An 8,612-nucleotide genomic window follows, 5' to 3' on the forward strand; every position below is an offset into this window, starting at 1 on the left:
TTCTTTCTTTCTTTCTTTCTTTCTTTCTTTCTTTCTTTCTTTCTTTCTTTCTGTCTCTTTTCTTCCTTCCTTCCTCCCTCCATCCCTCCCTCTCTCTCTCCTTCCTTCCTTTCTTCCTTTTTTCTCTTCCTTCCTTCCTTCCTTTTTTCTCTTTCTTTCTTTCTTTCTTTCTTTCTTTCTGCAGAGGCCTATCAGAGATACAGGTGGCCCTATAGGTACTTAATTAGGAAGGTGCTTAATATATGTTTTTATATTTATTTGAATTAAATGATAATTAGCAAAGAGCACAACTCTGGGGACTCTTTCTGTCTCTGGTTATATAAAACTCTGTGGGATTGTGCATGCTAAGGAAGTCAAAGTGTCTATCAAAGCGATTTCTCTAGTAGGATAGGTTTGGAAACTAGTACTTAGAAGTCCGTTCTAATGACCTAGTAATTGTTTTAATGGATTTTCAATGAAGTGTAAAGTTCTCTGCTGACTTCTTAACAAAATGTAAAGGCTTCAAGAGAACTATTGTCATTCCTATGAATATTTTTTTCTGGTTACTGACTTAAGGAACATTTCCACTGACCTTTCTGGATCTTTTATCAATACGAATTCCTTTCACCTAGAGGTAGCTAGGGGGTACAATGGTTAGAGCCCTAGATCTGGAATCAGAAAGACCTGTGTTTAAATCTAACCTCAGACACTTAGCTCTTTGGTCCTGGGTACTCACTTAACCTCTCTCTGTCTTATTTTCTTATCTACAAAATGGAAATAACAAAAGCATTTACCTCTCAGGGTTGTTGTGAGGATCAAATGAGATAATATTTTTGTGCTATATAAATGTTATCATCATCATCATCATCATCATCATCATCATTCCTGGATATTTTATGTAAAATATGAGCTTTAGTTTTGTTTGGTGGGTTGAAAAAGGGGAAGGACAAGGTGCAGCTAGGTGGCACAGTGGATAGAGCACTGGCCCTGAAGTCAGGAGGACCTGAGGTCAAATCCGGCCTCAGACCAAACACTTGACACTTACTAACTGTGTGACCCTGGGCAAGTCACTTAACCCCAATTGCCTAAAAAAAAAAAAGAAAAGAAAAAAAGAGAGGAAGGACAGTGTCTTTTCTCAAAGGTCTATGGGTAAACTATGCTATATAAACTTCTGTGCCGTAAGAAAAGATAAGAAGGATTGCTTCAAGGAAACCTGGGAAGATTTGTATTAATTTATACAGACTTAAGTGAAAAGAATCAGGAAAACAATTTATACAATAACAGCGTTATAAAGACAGCTATGTCACAGATAAGTGATGGGCTCTCAGAGTGCAGAGTGACTCCCTTCCTTCCTTCTTTTCTTCCAAAATAAATTTTTATTCATTTAAAAATAAAATAAAAAGATATAGGGATGAATATCTCCCAACCCATTAGAAAACTTTAGGAAAGGTCTTGGGTGCCAGAGTGAAAAGGTCTAAACCAATGCTCAGACGCCATTGCACAGAATCACAGAATTTGAGCATTGGTAGGAACCTTAGCAGCCAACTAATCCAATCCATACACGAAAGGAATCTTTCCTATCACTTTTACCCAGCAAGTAGTCATCCAGACTCTGCTTGAAGGCTTCCCATAATGGAAAATCTACCACTTTTGGAGGAAAACCATTGGAGCTAGGGACAACTTAAATAAGGAAGTTTTCCTGAAGCCTAGACTAATCTACCTCTTTCTAATCTCTATCTATTGCTCCTAGTTCTGCCTTCTTGGGTCAATCTAATCTCTTTTTGACATGATAACTCACGGGACTTGAAAACACCTTGTATTTCTCCCTGGAGTCTGCTTTTCTCCAGAACAAACACTCTTACTTTCTTCAACGGGTCCTGATACAACATGGACTCAAGGCTTTTCACCACCATGATTGACTTCTTCTGGAAGCTCTCCTGCTTATCATTGTCCTTAAACTGTGGCACCCAGAACAGAACATAGGGACTATTACCTCCTTATTCCCAGAAACTATACCTCATTTAATGCAGCCCATGATCCCATTAGTTTACTTTGTTTTATCTTTTTTTTTTGCTGCCATATTGTGCTACTGATTCATACAGAGCTCTTTTTCAGGCCAACTGCTATCTAGTCATGCTTTCCTTCTACCTCCACCCCATACTGTACTTGTGAAGTTGATTTTTAGAACCTAGTTAATAATTATAGCTCACATTTATATAACACATACTGACTGCCAGGCATAGTACTAAGTACTTTGCAAATATTATCTCATTCAATCCTTATAACAACCCTGGGAGGTTGATGTTATTATGATCTTCATTTTACAGATGTGGAAACTGAGGCAAGCAGAGATTAAATGACTTGCTTGGGCTCACATAGCTGGTAAGTGTCTGAGGTAAAATGTAAGCTCAGGTCTTCCTGACTCCAGGCCCAGAACTCTATCCACTAAGCCAGCTTGCTGTTTTCCCAACATATGACTTTACATTTTATCCCTATTGAATTGCATCTTAATAGTTTCATCCCAATCTTGAATCAGTTGAAAACCCCCATAAAGGCACAGCTGTAAAAAGTCACATTTATGTAGGGACTTAAGGTCTGAAAAGTATTTTCCTCAAAAACCCCCATGAGGCAAGCAGTACATTATTACCTTCATTTTAAGGGGGAAGAAACTGAGGCTTCAGGAGAACTAAATTATTTACCCATGTTCACACAGCTGGTTAGGTGGGTATGAAACCAGGTCTCCTGACTCAAAGTACAGTAGCTATCCATTACAACATGCTTCTTTCTTGGTAGAGGACAGAGTACTTGGTGTATGGCTCTCCAATCCCCATTTTAAAAATGTAATTCTTGGTCCAGATGGCCAAATGTTCCATTTGTGGCCTTATGTAGTGTCTCTGCTAAAGCATTTGTAGCCAATTGATATTCAGCACTTCCCCTTACATTACTGCTTTGTTAAGCTGTTTTTTGAAATCTTTTCATGCTAACCTAGAAATGGTCTAGGATATGGACTCATTCCTCTTAGTTTTAAAAGGGTATAGAATTGTGTACTGTTCTTCCTTATCTGGCAGATGTGAAGAGTACCAAATGTTCTAATGTGATTTATAGTTGAATATCTGTGCCATTTAGCTTAACATTAACTCTGGGGCACCATCTATGACTGTGAATGTTCTGGACACTGAATGAAAGACAGTAGCACAAATTCCACCCAGTATAAAAAAGATCTGCCTCGAACTGGGTCCAAGGACTTTTACAACTGAAATTACTGGAAGGACTTCATTATAATGCTTTCACCCACAGCATAGTCCAGTGGCATGAACCCACAAGGACACTGAGGCTCCAGGGTGGTGGCAAATTAGCATATTGTGACTTTGCATCAAAGGAAGGGATTAGGATGCAAGGGCATCAGGAAAACAATGGCGACTTGTAGCAATAGGACACTTTATAGAGAGACTCCTGAGGTTTGCAGCTCTGTCTCTTGGTTCTGGTACCTGCCTGTTGTTCCATCCAGCACCTGTCCTGTTGTCTGACTCTTCATGACCGTGTAGAGCATGCTGTTCACGGGGTTTTCTTAGCAAAGATAGTGGAATATTTTCCATTTCCTTCTACAGTGGATTAAGGCAAACAGAGATTAAGTGACTTGTCCAGAGTCACACAGCTAGTAAGTGTCTGAAGCCAGATTTGAACTGAAGTCTTCCTGACTCCAGACCCAGCACTTTGTCCATTGAACCACCTAGCTGTCTCCTTGGGACCAGCCTAGCCAGTCTCAATTCTGCCCTATTGGAGGAAGAGATGTGTGGAGAGAAGGACAATCTAGATGGAGAAGGGTCTTGAGTTCATGCCCTGTGCAGATTTGTTGAAGAAAATAAGGTCATTGAGCCTGAAGAAGACTTAAGGGAAAGGGGCACATGATAAGACTGGAGAAGGAAATGGCAAACCACTCTAGTGTCTTTGCCAAGAAAACTCTGTCCGTGGGATTGGGAAGAGTCGGACGTGACTGAACAACTGAATGATAAACATAATAGGACTCGGAGGATTTGAAAGTCTGCCATATTGAAGGGGGATTTGGCTTATTCTGTTTGACTCAATTAGGGGTGTGCTGGTAAATGTTTAACAAGAGGTTTGGGGTTGGGAGAAGTGTTTCTGACACATTTTTAAATTTAATCTGCATTTTTAATGTTTCCTTGATTATTTTCTTGAGTCAAGACAATAAATCAAGCCCTGATTTTGTAGCTTTTGCAGGTTTCTGGGGTGTAAATGCTCACATTGATATTTAGTCATCAGTTTTCCAACCCCAAACTATTCTAGGCAGAGGGAGTGAGTTCTGACTACCCTCTCAAAGACATCCAAACGATTACGAGCTGACCTAAAGTGGAATGGCCTTCCTCAGGAAATGGCAAATTCCCTATAATTCGGTATCTTCAAGTAGAAGCCGAATGATTGCTTGTTAAGGAGAGTGTTAAAGGTACAGATGACTTGGATAAAGGCATAGTAGACATGCTTATCCACTTTGGAGACAACTGAAAGCTGAGATGGCCAGCTAAAAGTAGTGATGACAGAGGGATCTAAAAAGATTTTGACAAGCTAAGGCACTAGGTTGAATCTGGTGAAATTCAATAGGAATTAATATAAAGTCTCATTAGGGTTCAAAAATCACCTTCATGAGTACAATATGGTGTGTCTATGCAGAAAAAAATTGCTAGTAGGAGGCTAGCCTGTGAGAAGAGAGCTACAGTAACCAAAATTAACCCGTTAAGATTTGAACTTTGATGGGAGGGGCTATTTTTCCCTTGTTTTTCTATCCCCAGCTCTTAACACAGGGATTAGCATCTAGTAGATGTTTGATACATACTCCTTCATTGACATACTGATCTATAAAATAAGGGGTTGGGACTTAGTAACATAACGATCCCTTTCAATTCTAAGTTTATGATCTATGCTCAAAAGCTGGTTCAATCTAGGATTTCCTCTGAAATGATAAAGAAAGGATATGAGGGCATAAATACTAGGTTTTAGTTATTATTATCATTTTTGGTTCAGGTTGGCTCTCCATTGCCAAGGAAGATCTGGCCTGAGACTGCCAGGGTGGTTGCTAGAGAGAAGAAACATAGGTTAATGTGGTACATTCTCACCAACCATCACTTAGCCCAATTCAAGTCTCATCCGTTTTTGAAAGATATGTCTCTATTTTCTCTGTCTTCTGTTTTCTATCTTAGATGATTAGATTAGATTCTCTAGCTTCTCTTCAGCCTCTTCCAGGCTATAAGCTCTGGGCTATTCAACCATGTAATATTTTAGAACAAACTTATGGAGGTTGATTTACTCCATCCAGGAATTTTGAGTGTCTTTTTGTAAGGTGACCAATTTTTGAACCAGGAGTAGTTTAGGTAAAGAGAGAATTTCTGTCTAAAACTAACCAAACTAAAAGCCATTATAAATGCAGATCCTTAGCTGTCTGTTCTTTCCATTTCAGGCTGTCTCCCATCACAAATACTCATCCTTAAATATCATTCCTGCCTTGTTATTTAATCAAAAAACTTCTCTGCTCCTGCCTTATTTTATATTAGCCTTTTCTGAGACACTGTATCAAAAGCATCCAAAAGTCTACATAATTTATGTCTACTTCTTTTTCTGTCCTATCACACACAAATGTATTCATGAGGCAAGTATGGGAAAACGTTTGTGACACCGTGGTGCCTGCCTCTAATTAAGCCACTCACTTCCCAGGCTTGTACCAGTCCACCCCTATTTAGTGACCAGTAAAACGCAATCACATAGCTTGGGAAGCTTTCGTTGATTCTTTGTATGCCTTTTAGAGCCAGATATTAGCTTTACCACTATTTAATTTGTATTTCTTCAAGGTTTTAAAGGCCAAATAATCACTTTTAAAGTCTTCTCTGAACTATTTTTTTTTTCTTGAAAATTTTTTAGCTTTTCCTTCCAGTACTTTTTGTACCCTGATTGGAGCCCAATGCTACTCTCCCTTACCTGATGCCATAAACATGGCCTGAATTCAAAGTATTGTTGGATGGAGTGGTTCCCATGGGTAGAAAGGACAGTCATAGAAAGTTGAGGGCATGGAAGCAGATGCCCCTACCTTGGTTACCAGGACTCATTACATTGGTCAGAGTTCCTTGGGGGTGGAACTCATATTTCTTCCCATGTTAGGATAATGAGGACCTATAATTTTATTGGGAAGGGAACTACCTTTAATCATTCAAGAAGGGAGTATTTTATTAAGCCCCCACTGTGTTCCAGGACTGTGCTATGTGCTGAAACAATTCCAGTTTTTGGGGGTCTTCAGAGGCAGCTAGGTGGGGAAACAGACTCCACTGGACTTTTGAATCCTGCCTTACATACTTACTAACACTGAGACCCCTGGGCTAATTGCTTATCCTTTCTCAGCCTCAGTTTCCTCCTATGTAAAACAAGAAGAATTATGGAACCAATGTCACAGGGTTGTTGTGAGGATTGAATGAAATAAAACAAAGTGCTCTACAGACATTAAAGTGCTATGTCAATTAATGAAATAAAATATATGAATATTAATGCCGTCCTCTGGATTTGGGCTTGTCGTCTGCTGGAAACAATTTTATTTAATAAAAAATTAATCTATATCTGTGTCATTTCTAAATTGGAGAGAGATAGATATCTAAACTAGCATGGTTCCTCATGCCCTGAGATGTGCTTCTCTTCCCCAAGAAAATTTCAGGTAACAGTTATAGGAATTCTGACTAAGGGAAAGATCTTTTTTATATTAAGATAATGTTGTGTTGGTATTTCAGAATAGTCATTATTCAGTTTCTTCCTGGACCACCTCCCTCAAGGATAGAAAATGATTTCCTTCCTGTGATCAATATCTTAAACTTGAATGAAAAAGAAGTCACTGCCCATAGGTGGGTCATGGAGCTGGGTGGGGAGGCAAATGATCTTATTTGGACTAAGAGTTTAAATTTGCTTATCAGTATTAGTCCATTTCCCAAAGATGTATCAGCTTTTGTGGTACCCATTTTTCTAAAGGCGAAAGCCTAAAAAGGATTTTGGCCTGGAGAAATATTATTTCTTAATATTTCTACAGAAACTAAAAGGAAGTTTTTAATATGTTCTTATACTAGTTATTATTATTATTGTCTCCTGAGGGAGAAACATGTATACACACAAGTATATGAATAGAAATAGAACAATATCCATCACATAGCATTTATCAAGTGGTTACTATTTGCTTGTACTATACATTGAGGGTACAAAGGAAAAACAAAATAGTCCCTGCCCATAAGGAGTTTATCTTTTATGGAAGAGACAATATATACATAAATAGGGATATATAAGATAATACATATGTAACAGTCTGGTCCAACCTTGGACTAGTTGACTTGGGAAAAGGGTCTACATTACTCAAAATCCTGACAGTTGTGGTTTTTTAAGCTATAGAGGAATCAGAAATGGAGGGGATTTTTCATTTGAGAGGAGGTTTTTTTTTTATGTTCGTTTGTTTGTTTTTTAAGGCCTGGAGAGAGATGGCCAGTCTCCCCATTACGCAAAATGGTTAGGAAGGCTGTAGTGGGTGGGAGAAATAGATAAGACTTGAGAAATAGCAATGAGTTTGCAACTTTAAGCCTTAGAGAGCTGCCTGAGGCTCAAAAATGTCATACGATTTGCTGAGAATTCACAAAGCTCAAAAGTGTGAAAGATGGGGTTTGAAACCTAGGTAGGTCTTCATGATTCCAAGACCAGTGTTCAAGCTGCTATATCATGGTGATTTGCTATACACTTACATATGGCTGGGTAAAAGATCACTTTTTTGTTGTTCATTTGTTTTTCAGTTGTGTCCAACTCTTCATGATCCCATCTGAGGTTTTCTTGGCAAGGATACTGGAGTAGTTTGTCATTTCTTTCTCCAGATCATTTTACAGGTGAGGAAACTGAGGCAAACAGGGTTTAGTGATTTGTCCAGGTTCATACAACTGGTAAGTATCTGAGGCCAGATTTGAACTCAGGAATATGAGCCTTCCTAACTCTAGGCTTGGTTCTCTATCCATGGGGTCACCTAGATGGCCCAAAGATCACCTTGGATTCCCAGAATTCTCATGTTTATTTACATGTATTTATTTAGAGTGGAATCCTTCTCAGTGTGTCCCAGACATACTCCTCAAATTCTGAAGACTGTGGCAGCAAAGAATGAACTCTATCAGATCCTAATAAATTGTAATGGTCCAGTAATGGACTAAACATCAGTTGCCCAAGGCCTAGCCTAGCTAAGTTCAGAAAGGTTCTGCAGGTCATTGTCTGAAGATTGATAGGTTTTTCAACCACAGTAATTCATAAAGACTGTTTACTCAATCAACTAAAGACTGTGATCTGCACTGGTGAAGACAGTAGGCAATGTGACAAAACCACAGATACTTTAAGTAGTGAAATAAAGTTGTTCATGTACACAACGTGTCCCAAAAGTTTTAGTGCTTAATAAGCTTATAAGTTTTAAGCTTAACAAAATTATGCACACACATGTAGATACACACATAGACACAATATATATGTAAGTATATGTATACGAATATGTGTATATGTGTATGTATGTATGTATACATGTGTGCATATGTATGTATATATGTGTGTGTCTCTGTGTGTGTATATAC

Source organism: Vombatus ursinus, unplaced genomic scaffold (assembly GCF_900497805.2).
Source record: "Vombatus ursinus unplaced genomic scaffold, bare-nosed wombat genome assembly UNPS02014803.1, whole genome shotgun sequence".
NCBI lineage: Eukaryota > Metazoa > Chordata > Mammalia > Diprotodontia > Vombatidae > Vombatus > Vombatus ursinus.